Source organism: Peromyscus eremicus, chromosome 4 (genome assembly GCF_949786415.1).
Source record: "Peromyscus eremicus chromosome 4, PerEre_H2_v1, whole genome shotgun sequence".
NCBI lineage: Eukaryota > Metazoa > Chordata > Mammalia > Rodentia > Cricetidae > Peromyscus > Peromyscus eremicus.
In genome coordinates, this window is record NC_081419.1 from 7,216,272 (window position 1) to 7,225,150 (window position 8,879).

Consider the following 8,879-nt stretch of genomic DNA (forward strand, 5'->3'; position numbering starts at 1 on the left):
GACACAGCAGATGGTCCCCAGGTCTCCAACTAACAGGATACGCTGAGAAACTGGAGAACGTGCTTTCTTGGCAGCCTCATGAGGGGACACTACAGGCACCACATACAGAGTCCCTTGAAAGCCCTCGGCATGAGATAACAATTTCCAAACAGAAATTTTCTGCTGATCCCTTCCCTCTCCCTGTGACATCTGTGTCATGGGTCAGCTATTGCCTTTGCTTTGGGATTAGGAGAGTTTCCAGAGGCCAGTGTGGTTACTCAGAAAAAGATCCTTTTCCACAGGGGCTGGGAGGAAGACTGAGAACACCAGTTTTGACGCTAGCTCAATGCTCTCCACGTGGGTTCTTCCGAGTACAGGCAGGGTATGGCTCCGAGTCTGAGCTCCTCTGAGTAGTAGCTCAGTGGCTCTGGAAGATCACAGAATTCCTAAGCCTCAGTTTCCTGATCTGTGAAATGGAGTGATAAGAGCACCCAGCTCAGCAGTAGACGAGCAGACACCTGCAGCTACCCCACAGCACACACCTAACCATCTCCACCTCACAGTGACTGCAGGGCCACTCTGAGTCATACATCACTGTTCACTAGGGGCAGCACATGAGACCTCAGTCCTCAGTCCAGTGCCTGTGTACAAAGCCTCTGAAAACTCTGAACACCAGTTATTGAGAGCCCAACCATCAGAACTGCCCAGAGGGGAGAACAAGTCCCAATTCTTTCCTTGTTCTGGATGTGGTCTGCTAAGATAGCAGTTCTCAACCTGTGGGTCATGACCCCCACAGGGGGTCACACATCAAATATCCTGAATATCAGATATTCACATTATAATTCATAACAGTAGCACAATTACAGTTATGAAGAAGCAATAATTTTATGGTTGGGGTCACCACAACATGAGGAACTGTATTAAAGGGTGAGGGCTTTGTATCTAGGACTGAGGTTTGAGGCACCCGCAGCATTTCTGCATCCTAGAAGTATACAACAGACCAAACCTCCAGTGCTAACCTCACAGACCAAACCTCACAGGCCAAATGACACCCTGCACTACTGGCATCCCCGTCAGAACCGCAGGGATAGGAACAAGGGGCTTCCATAGTTCCACAAGAGGATCGCTAGCCACATCTGTCTTACATAGGGACGGGCAGAGAACAGCCTCCAGCAAGCCTGGCCATGGTGGACTAGTGCCACACAATACCAGTGTATCTGAGACCAGGGGCAGCAGCTTTTCTCCCACGACCCCAGAAGGCCAAAATGGGCTCTTGAGTTCTTGAAGGCATTTGGAGAGTGACCGTGAAGTGCATGCTTTCCAGGCCAGGCTTCTGGAGGGGGTACCACTGAAGAAGGCTTCCTGCTGCAGTCTGGACTTGGTAGCCATCTCTGGCTGAACAAAAGTTCTGACTGTGAACCTGGCTAACCCAGATAGATTATCACGGGCAAGGACAAACACAGCGTAGAGATAGATGGGCAACATGTCTGATCCTGGCACATTACCCAGCAGGGCTATGGGTTCACAGGCAAGGACCCCACAAAGGGTTACAAAGTTGCCCACTGGGCTTAGTGAGCAGGCACTTTATCTCATTCTGTCCCTACTCTAGGAAATGGGTTCTGATTTTAGCATCCCGTTTTCAGAAGGAAAAAGTTAGCTCAGGAAGGAAGGCTAACTTGCTAAGGTGACAGCTATGTGATCCATGAGACTGAACCTAGGACTATAGTTCCAAAGCCCATGCCTTCTTCCATCCTATTCCACTACTCCACAGAGTATCCTAACGTCTCCTATCCTGATGCCACCCTGTGTTGCTGGCAGTCAAGTCTGCTGTTGCTGCCCTAATCCTTCTGAGAACAGGGTGCTTCTCTGGTTTCCATGCTGCCTTCTCTGTGGAGACCACATCTGCAACATAGGAAACATGGCTGCATATTCAACACTGTCCCCACAACCTGACACTGTCCCCTACCCTCTGCATGTGGGGGCCGGTGCCTTGGGTAAATATTCATCCATGTGACCAGATGGATCAAGGCATTCTCTTATCACTATTTGGGGAAACCCTTCAGGGCTGCTATGTGGGAACTCACCATCTACCCTATGCCACACCTAACAGTTCCTGAGGCAGCATCGGGCACCTGGAAACCAACAAAACAGATAGAAGGTCCTCCCAAGGCAGGCAAAGTCAGCCTCTGGCCTCTCACTGAATCATGCCTACTTCATCTGGAATGTTCTCAACTTAAGAGTGCATACAGTGGAACTGCAGAGTAGAACCTAAGCCCACCAAGATGAGGCAGGCAGACACCATCAACACCCAACAAATGGTACGAGTCATAAGAGGAGGTTCTGGCAGCTGAGAGGGTCCCCAAGATGAACAGGACTGTCCCAAGGGTACAGAAGTGAAAACGGAGGCACAGGAACAGTGCCTGTTCCACAGTCTCCCTGTCAGTGACCAAAAGGTAAGCATTTTAGCTCTGACCTGGTCACTAGACCAGCCCACAGTCATCTGGCACAACCATGTAGTAGAAATCTCCAGAAAAAAACTGATGTATGGAGAAGTGGATCTTTTCTGTAAATTTATATGAAACACCAAAGAGGTTCTTAGCCACAGGCTGCTTGGAGTTTGTGGTGATAGACAGGACACATCAGAAACCTTATTTGGGGGAGTTTCTGTGACAAAGCTGTACACTGCTCCTGACTGACTGGTTCAATGAGTGCTTGAGGGAGGGGTTTATAGCATCCTGTTCCATGTCCACATCACTGTGAGACACACTCTGATCACAGGAATGCTAAGATGCTGGCTGGAGAGCCAGGCCTCTGACAATCAAGCCATTGTGCAGGTCCCATTCCCTGGTAAAACCAGCCTGTCCTGGGGCCAGCAGCCCCAGAGGCTTGGCCTCTGTTACCCAGTCCTCACACAGACAGCTGAGACCACCACCGAAAAGCCCAGAAGGCACTCTTACCCTCACCCGCCAGAGACTCCTGCTTTCCAGAATGCCAAAGTCCTGCCAGGGGTAGCGTCTCCTCCAACCTCTGCCATGGAAGGCTGTACTTCTTTGTTCTGCTAGATGAACCTCTAGAACCCACCCCAGACAGCAGAGATCTGCAGGATGGATGAGACCATGAGCCCCGAGGCAAGCCTCAGGCTTAGCTCTCAATCACACAGGCCATGGACCCTGAGGGATACACTGTTCTTGCCTATGCTCTTCAGCCAAAGTCTCACCTGGAGCACTTCCCCTCTCCCTAAATCTACCTCTTCTAGTCCCCATCCTGGCTGGATCATGGGGCCCTTTAGCTCCCCCCAAGTGTTACCACCTGCATTAGGAATGCTTGCTACTGTGGACCCCTGAGCACAGGGGTCGTATCTCCTTTTATCCTGCTCTACGTCTCACGACTGGCCAGGAAAATACATGGAATGAATGTAGTCCCTGGCGTCTAAGTGCCCAGCTGCTACACTAGGAGCTGGGTATTCTAAGAAGCCTACACTTTGGGGCAGCCAGCCAGGGCAGTCTGAGGTCTGGGTGCTGGGTGAAGAAGGTCATAACTGTTCATAACAGAGAGGTGGCCTTAAGAGGTCACCTTAGGAAGAAAGACAGATACATACCAGGTAGAATTGTAGGAGAAGGTTCTCCAGGCAGAAAGCATGTGAAGGCAAGGTGTACGTAAGGACACTGACTTGATGCCATGTGAGTTTTATTCAGACCTGGAAGCGTGTATGGAGTGAATTATGGGGTAGTGTGTTGGCCTAGCACACCAAATGACTTAAGTTTAATTCCCCAAACACCTCCTAAACTGGGGTGCTGGCACCCAGGACCTGACCCTGCAGCAGGAGCAGCAGGAGTCTCATGGTCATGCCAGCCTCAGCCAGCTCCTGGCCCACTTGGACGACTCTGTCTTAAGTCCACTTTTGAGCATGTGGGTAAGAAAGCTGGCTCGGAGCCATCTGGCAGCTCTGGTCCTGGTCCTTGTCCTCTCCCTTAGCTCCGTGTGTTCATCTTTGAAATGGGGATAATGGCAGTCCCTTTTACAGAGCGCCTATGATTTGTGAGGAAGGCATGGAAAACACTTGTCCTGACGCTCGATGGATGAGCCTATCCCTGTTGGCTGAAGTAACCTTGGTGTCAGCTACTCCGCTGGGCTCGGAAGAGAAGCTCCAGGCAATGCCCAGGTTTTCCAGGAAGTCACCTGGGGCAGTGCTGTGCAGCCGGCCTCAGACCTGACCCCCCTCCCCCAGGGCTCCAGAGCACACTAGGCACTCAGGAAGTGCAGCAGCCAGCTCAGAAGCTGGACTCTCAAATGGCTTCTGCAGACACTCCCTGCCTCTGCTCTGCTGGCCATGACTCCTGGCACAGAGGGTTGGTTCAGTGTGTGGATTTTGGGGGAATCTCAAAATGGTTCCCAAATAATGCAGCAAGGAAAGAAACAGCAGTATCCTCATCCCCCTGGCATAGGCACCCAGCTCCCAGGCCTAACCACATCCTCTCTGCCCTGTGATCTCACAGTGTGACCACAGCCCGCCTCTGCACATTCAGCCTTCCCTGGAAGCCAGCAGCTCACTCGCATGCTCATGAGAGCCTGGGACATCAGGCAGGCCCCACCCCCATCCTATCACTTCTCCAGGCATAGCTGGAGGATGTGACCCTAGTTTCTCTGCTTCTCTAGTTCATGCCTCTGCCCAAGTCTCCCACAACAGGGTTGACCCCAGGGTGGAGCCAGACGCAATGACTGGTAGATGGGAAGGCTAAACCAGTGGGTGGTAGAAGGCTGAGTGGAGGGGGACTTTATAAAGGTCTGATGACTGCTAACCTGAGGAAGCAGGGAATGGGCTGCAGCCTCCCAGGGGGCCCTCACGGCCTCCTAGTGAGGGATGATTCACAGGATCCTGGGTTGGGAAGGGTGGCATTTGGAGACTGGTTATTCCCTCCCTGGCCTCCAGGCTGGGAGTGATTCCATGGAGGAGAAATTATGCACAGTTCCTTCTCCAGATTGTCCAAGGTGAGTCTACCACTGTTCTCTGAGATGCCCATTCTGGGGTCTCACCACTCACAGGATCCAGAAGCTCTTTCTAACATCCAACGAGACTCACCCCTGTACTGACTTGAAAGCCATGTCTGCTCATCTGGTCAACAGTAAGAAGCAACTGCATCCTGGCCATTAGGCAATCAAACAAACAGGTGTCTTTTATTCCTACTGGTTGGAGAGGTGACCTTGAAGTGAGGGCATGGGGCTGCAGTGTCCATCAGATCTGGTCCTGATGTTTACTCCAGGTGACCCAACACCTTGGGGCCTGGGCTTTCCTCATTGCCCAATACAGGTATGATCTGTCTCCTAGGTCAGGAGTCATATAACACACTGCCTGGGTGCTATTAACAGTACTCCCAGACGACAACCAGCTTCAGGCAAGCCAACCAGTACCTGGAGCTGTCCATGTATAGAGCTGTGAGAACCAACAAGACAGTGTGTGGGGGTACACACATCTACAACAAAGGACAGCCATTATTCTCAATACTATTGGCCACATGCTCGACCTGATGGCTTGTTTTGAGACTTTCTCTGCAGCTGGTTCCCTCCTTGTCCTGGGTCAGCAGCTGGCATGCCTGGTCTTTCTGCAGCTTTTGTAAGAATGACCATTTGCTGGTGTTTATGTTTTTGCTGGGTTCTCTGATGTCCTGATCTTGGACTTGCCATTTCCATTCATGCTCTGGTGAAGTCTCTAGATTCCCAGAAGCTGGAGGGCAGGGCCAGCTAGGCACATGTGGGTCTCGTGGCCTTGGCAGAGGTCACTTCTCAGGTCTCCAGTATATCTGGGATGCCTCCTCAGGTCTGTGCTCACAACTGGCAGTGCAGTGTTAGCTCGGCTCTTCCAGAAGACTGCAGCCTGGACTGACCAGGAAAGCACCCCCACGAGCCAGTCCTGCAGACCCTGGAGCACTCCTGGCCTCCTCCTGCCTAGAGGATCAGAATGCTTTCCTTGGGGTTCCCTGGCACACTGTCATTTCCATAGCAGGCATGGTGTATGTGGTGTGCCTGCTACCTGGCTCTGTTATTTAGTAGTGCGGTGACTTAGGCAAACGGCTCACAGTCTTCAGGTCTCAGCTGTCTCCTCGCCTGTCCTGCTATTAGCCCTGGCTGCACTAGGACTAGGGATGTAGCTCAGCAGTCAGAGTGCTTGCTTAGTATTCATGGAAGCCCTGGGTTGAATCCACAGCACCGCATAAATGGGGTGTAATAACACATGCCTCTAATCCCAGCACTGGAGAGGTAGAGGCAGGCTTGATCCTCAGCCTCACAAGGAGTTCAGAGCTAGCCTGAGAACCATGTGACCCTATCTAAAGAAAAAGGAAAGAATACTAGAAATACACAAACCCAAAAAGACCATGACTGTGTCCCCCTAGAATGGCAGAGCTCACCAGCAAAGCACCTCAGCACTTCAGTAGTCAAATGGGGGAATTGCCCTGCTGTTTTACCTAACACACAGGTGTGGGTTCCAGCACCTAGCTACATGGCTGCCCTGAAGCAATGGGCCCTTCCCAAAAGGCTGCTGGGAAAAATCAGTGACATGATGTAGATAAAGTGCTTGGGACACAGAAATAATTGGCTAGAGTTATTTTTATTATCTGAACTTTTCTCATTCCTAATCTTTCAGAGAAGAACTCAGAAGTGTATCCCAAGCCAGTAGCTTCTGCCACAGAGCAGGGGACAGCTCTATCACCAAAATGAGGCTTCTTTCTTCACAAAGCAGCCACTACCTGGGTACAGTGCTGTGAGGGCAAGAGGGATGCAGACATGCAGTGTGTGGCCCCACCACACAGGCCAATGGGGACACTCAGATGCAGCCCACTGGAGGCTGGGTAAGACCCTGGCTCAGGGAGTCCACCTCCCCATGTGCCCAGGCCATCCTGCCACGTGGTCACTGCAGCCTTGGTGGCGGGGAGAGGGAAGCCCAGCACAATGGAAACTCCTCACCACACAATGTGGAAAAGCAATTCGGATCGGTGTTTTTATTTTAATTTCCAAGCCAAGGAAAACAGTTGGGTTTGCTTTTCTTTGTTGGTCATGGGAGAAAGCGAGGAGGGGTGCTTTGACTAGAGTTGAGCTAGTCCGCAGCCTAAGACGGCTGGAATGCTGGGGGCTTACTTCTCTTGGGATGCAATTAGCTGAATAAATATCAAGAAAGCAAAAGTAAACAGACTCATTATTGCCCATTCAGGACTGCCAAACTAACAGAAGATGGGTTAGAATCCTTAGGGAAAACAAATGCTTGCTAGGGAGGCCAAGGGCCACATGGGGAGCACGGCCCTGCAGTAAGCCCCTTGGTGGTCCAACTTGGGCTCTTACCTGCTGCGTGTCCCTAGGCAGGACGCCCTGCCTAACTGGATGTTAAGTGTCTCCTCCACTGGTCACTGACACTGCTGACTTACCTAAAGTGTGGGCGTCAGGCCCCCAGCAAGGGACTCTGCTCCTTCCATTCCTTTCTGTATGGCTTCAATCAGCCCACCAAGCTCAGGCCCCTGGAGATGGAACTGTAAGCCCAGGCTCCACCAGGACACTTGGGGACCGACTGGTTCTCCACTAGCCGGTGACTTCACATCTTTTTGAGCCCTCACCTCCTCACCTTTAAGCCAGGTACAACACAAGTAACAGACTCCAGGCTTTGGAGTGATCAGAACATGTGCCTAGGGCCAGAACGTGGTCTGAGCAGCTTTGTGACTTGGACCTAGGTCCTCTATGAAGTGGGCCATTAACGGCATCTCCTCCAATAGGCAATGCACTCTACCACAGTGCAGCCAGCCTCCGAGCTCCTTAGTGCTGTTTCGCTGTTCTTGCCATCATGTGGCCACCACAACATTCTACCCTCACATTTCTTTATCCAATGTGCAACGTGGTAGACAGAAGAGGCGCTCAGTCTTCAGGATCTCAAGTATGAAGGCAAGAGCAGTGAGGACCCACACTTGGGACGGGCATGGCACAGCCTCCGGGTTTGGGTACCCAGGAATGTTTAGAAATCAAGTGTTTTCTCTGGTGCCAAGTTACCTCCCTGGCATTCTGGCAGTTTCTTGGCCATAGCACAGAGGTATTTGTCACCACATAGGCAGGTGAGCTGCCCACAGAAGGTGAGGCAGGAGGGCCCACCCTAGCCTGGAGCCCAGCTTCTCCCTATTCTTCTGCAGCAGGGGGTGTGGCCACCAGCTCCCAAGAGCCAAAGCTTTGGAAACCAAGCAAACATTGTCAAACTGGCCTGTTTCCACTGAAGCCCCACCTCTCTATACAACAGCTATATAAATACTCCATTAAATACTCTCTCTGGCTGGTCCAATGGGCCCTTTCTGACTGTTGGAACCAAGCATGGGCTCTGGACTTCAGTAGAAACAGCACAGCACAGCCCCATGCAGAACAGGGTCTGATCTGCAGCTGCCCATTGGCTAGTCCATGGTGCAGCCTGCAGCCAGGGGCTCCCAGCAGAAGCTTCCATGGGATCCTGTGCCACAGCTGGTGTTCAGCAGCTGTAAATGTGAAGTGCAGAAGTGGTGATGCTGGTGGCTTCCAGCTGCTAACAGCTGTCAGCCCAGGGCTGAACGCTCATTGTGCCACCTTCTAGCCTTGTGATCTTAAGACCTAATCTCAGTTTCCCGCTTTGAGATACGGAATTAAGAGTATCTAGGGCTGGTGAGATGGACCAGTGAGTAAGAACTCTTGCCACCAAGCCCAATGACCCGAGGTTGATGCCTGGGACAGAAACGGTAGAAGGAGAGAGCTGACTGCTGCAAGTTGTCCTCTGACCTCCACAAGTGTGCTACGGCACTTGTGCCACTGCATACATACACACAAATATATGTCGTAAGAATTAAAAAGCAGAGAAGCTACCATCAAGGACACTGTAAGAACACAGGGAAGTAGCCCCGGGC

At 51.7% G+C, this 8,879-nt stretch overlaps 1 protein-coding gene across 7 annotated transcripts in view; it reads right to left on the reverse strand.

Moving 5' to 3' along the window:
• The window catches only part of Ralgps1 (Ral GEF with PH domain and SH3 binding motif 1), a 245,358-nt gene that overhangs the window by 85,529 nt on the left and 150,950 nt on the right, over positions 1 to 8,879 (reverse strand). The gene's annotated exons all lie outside the window — the stretch shown is intronic.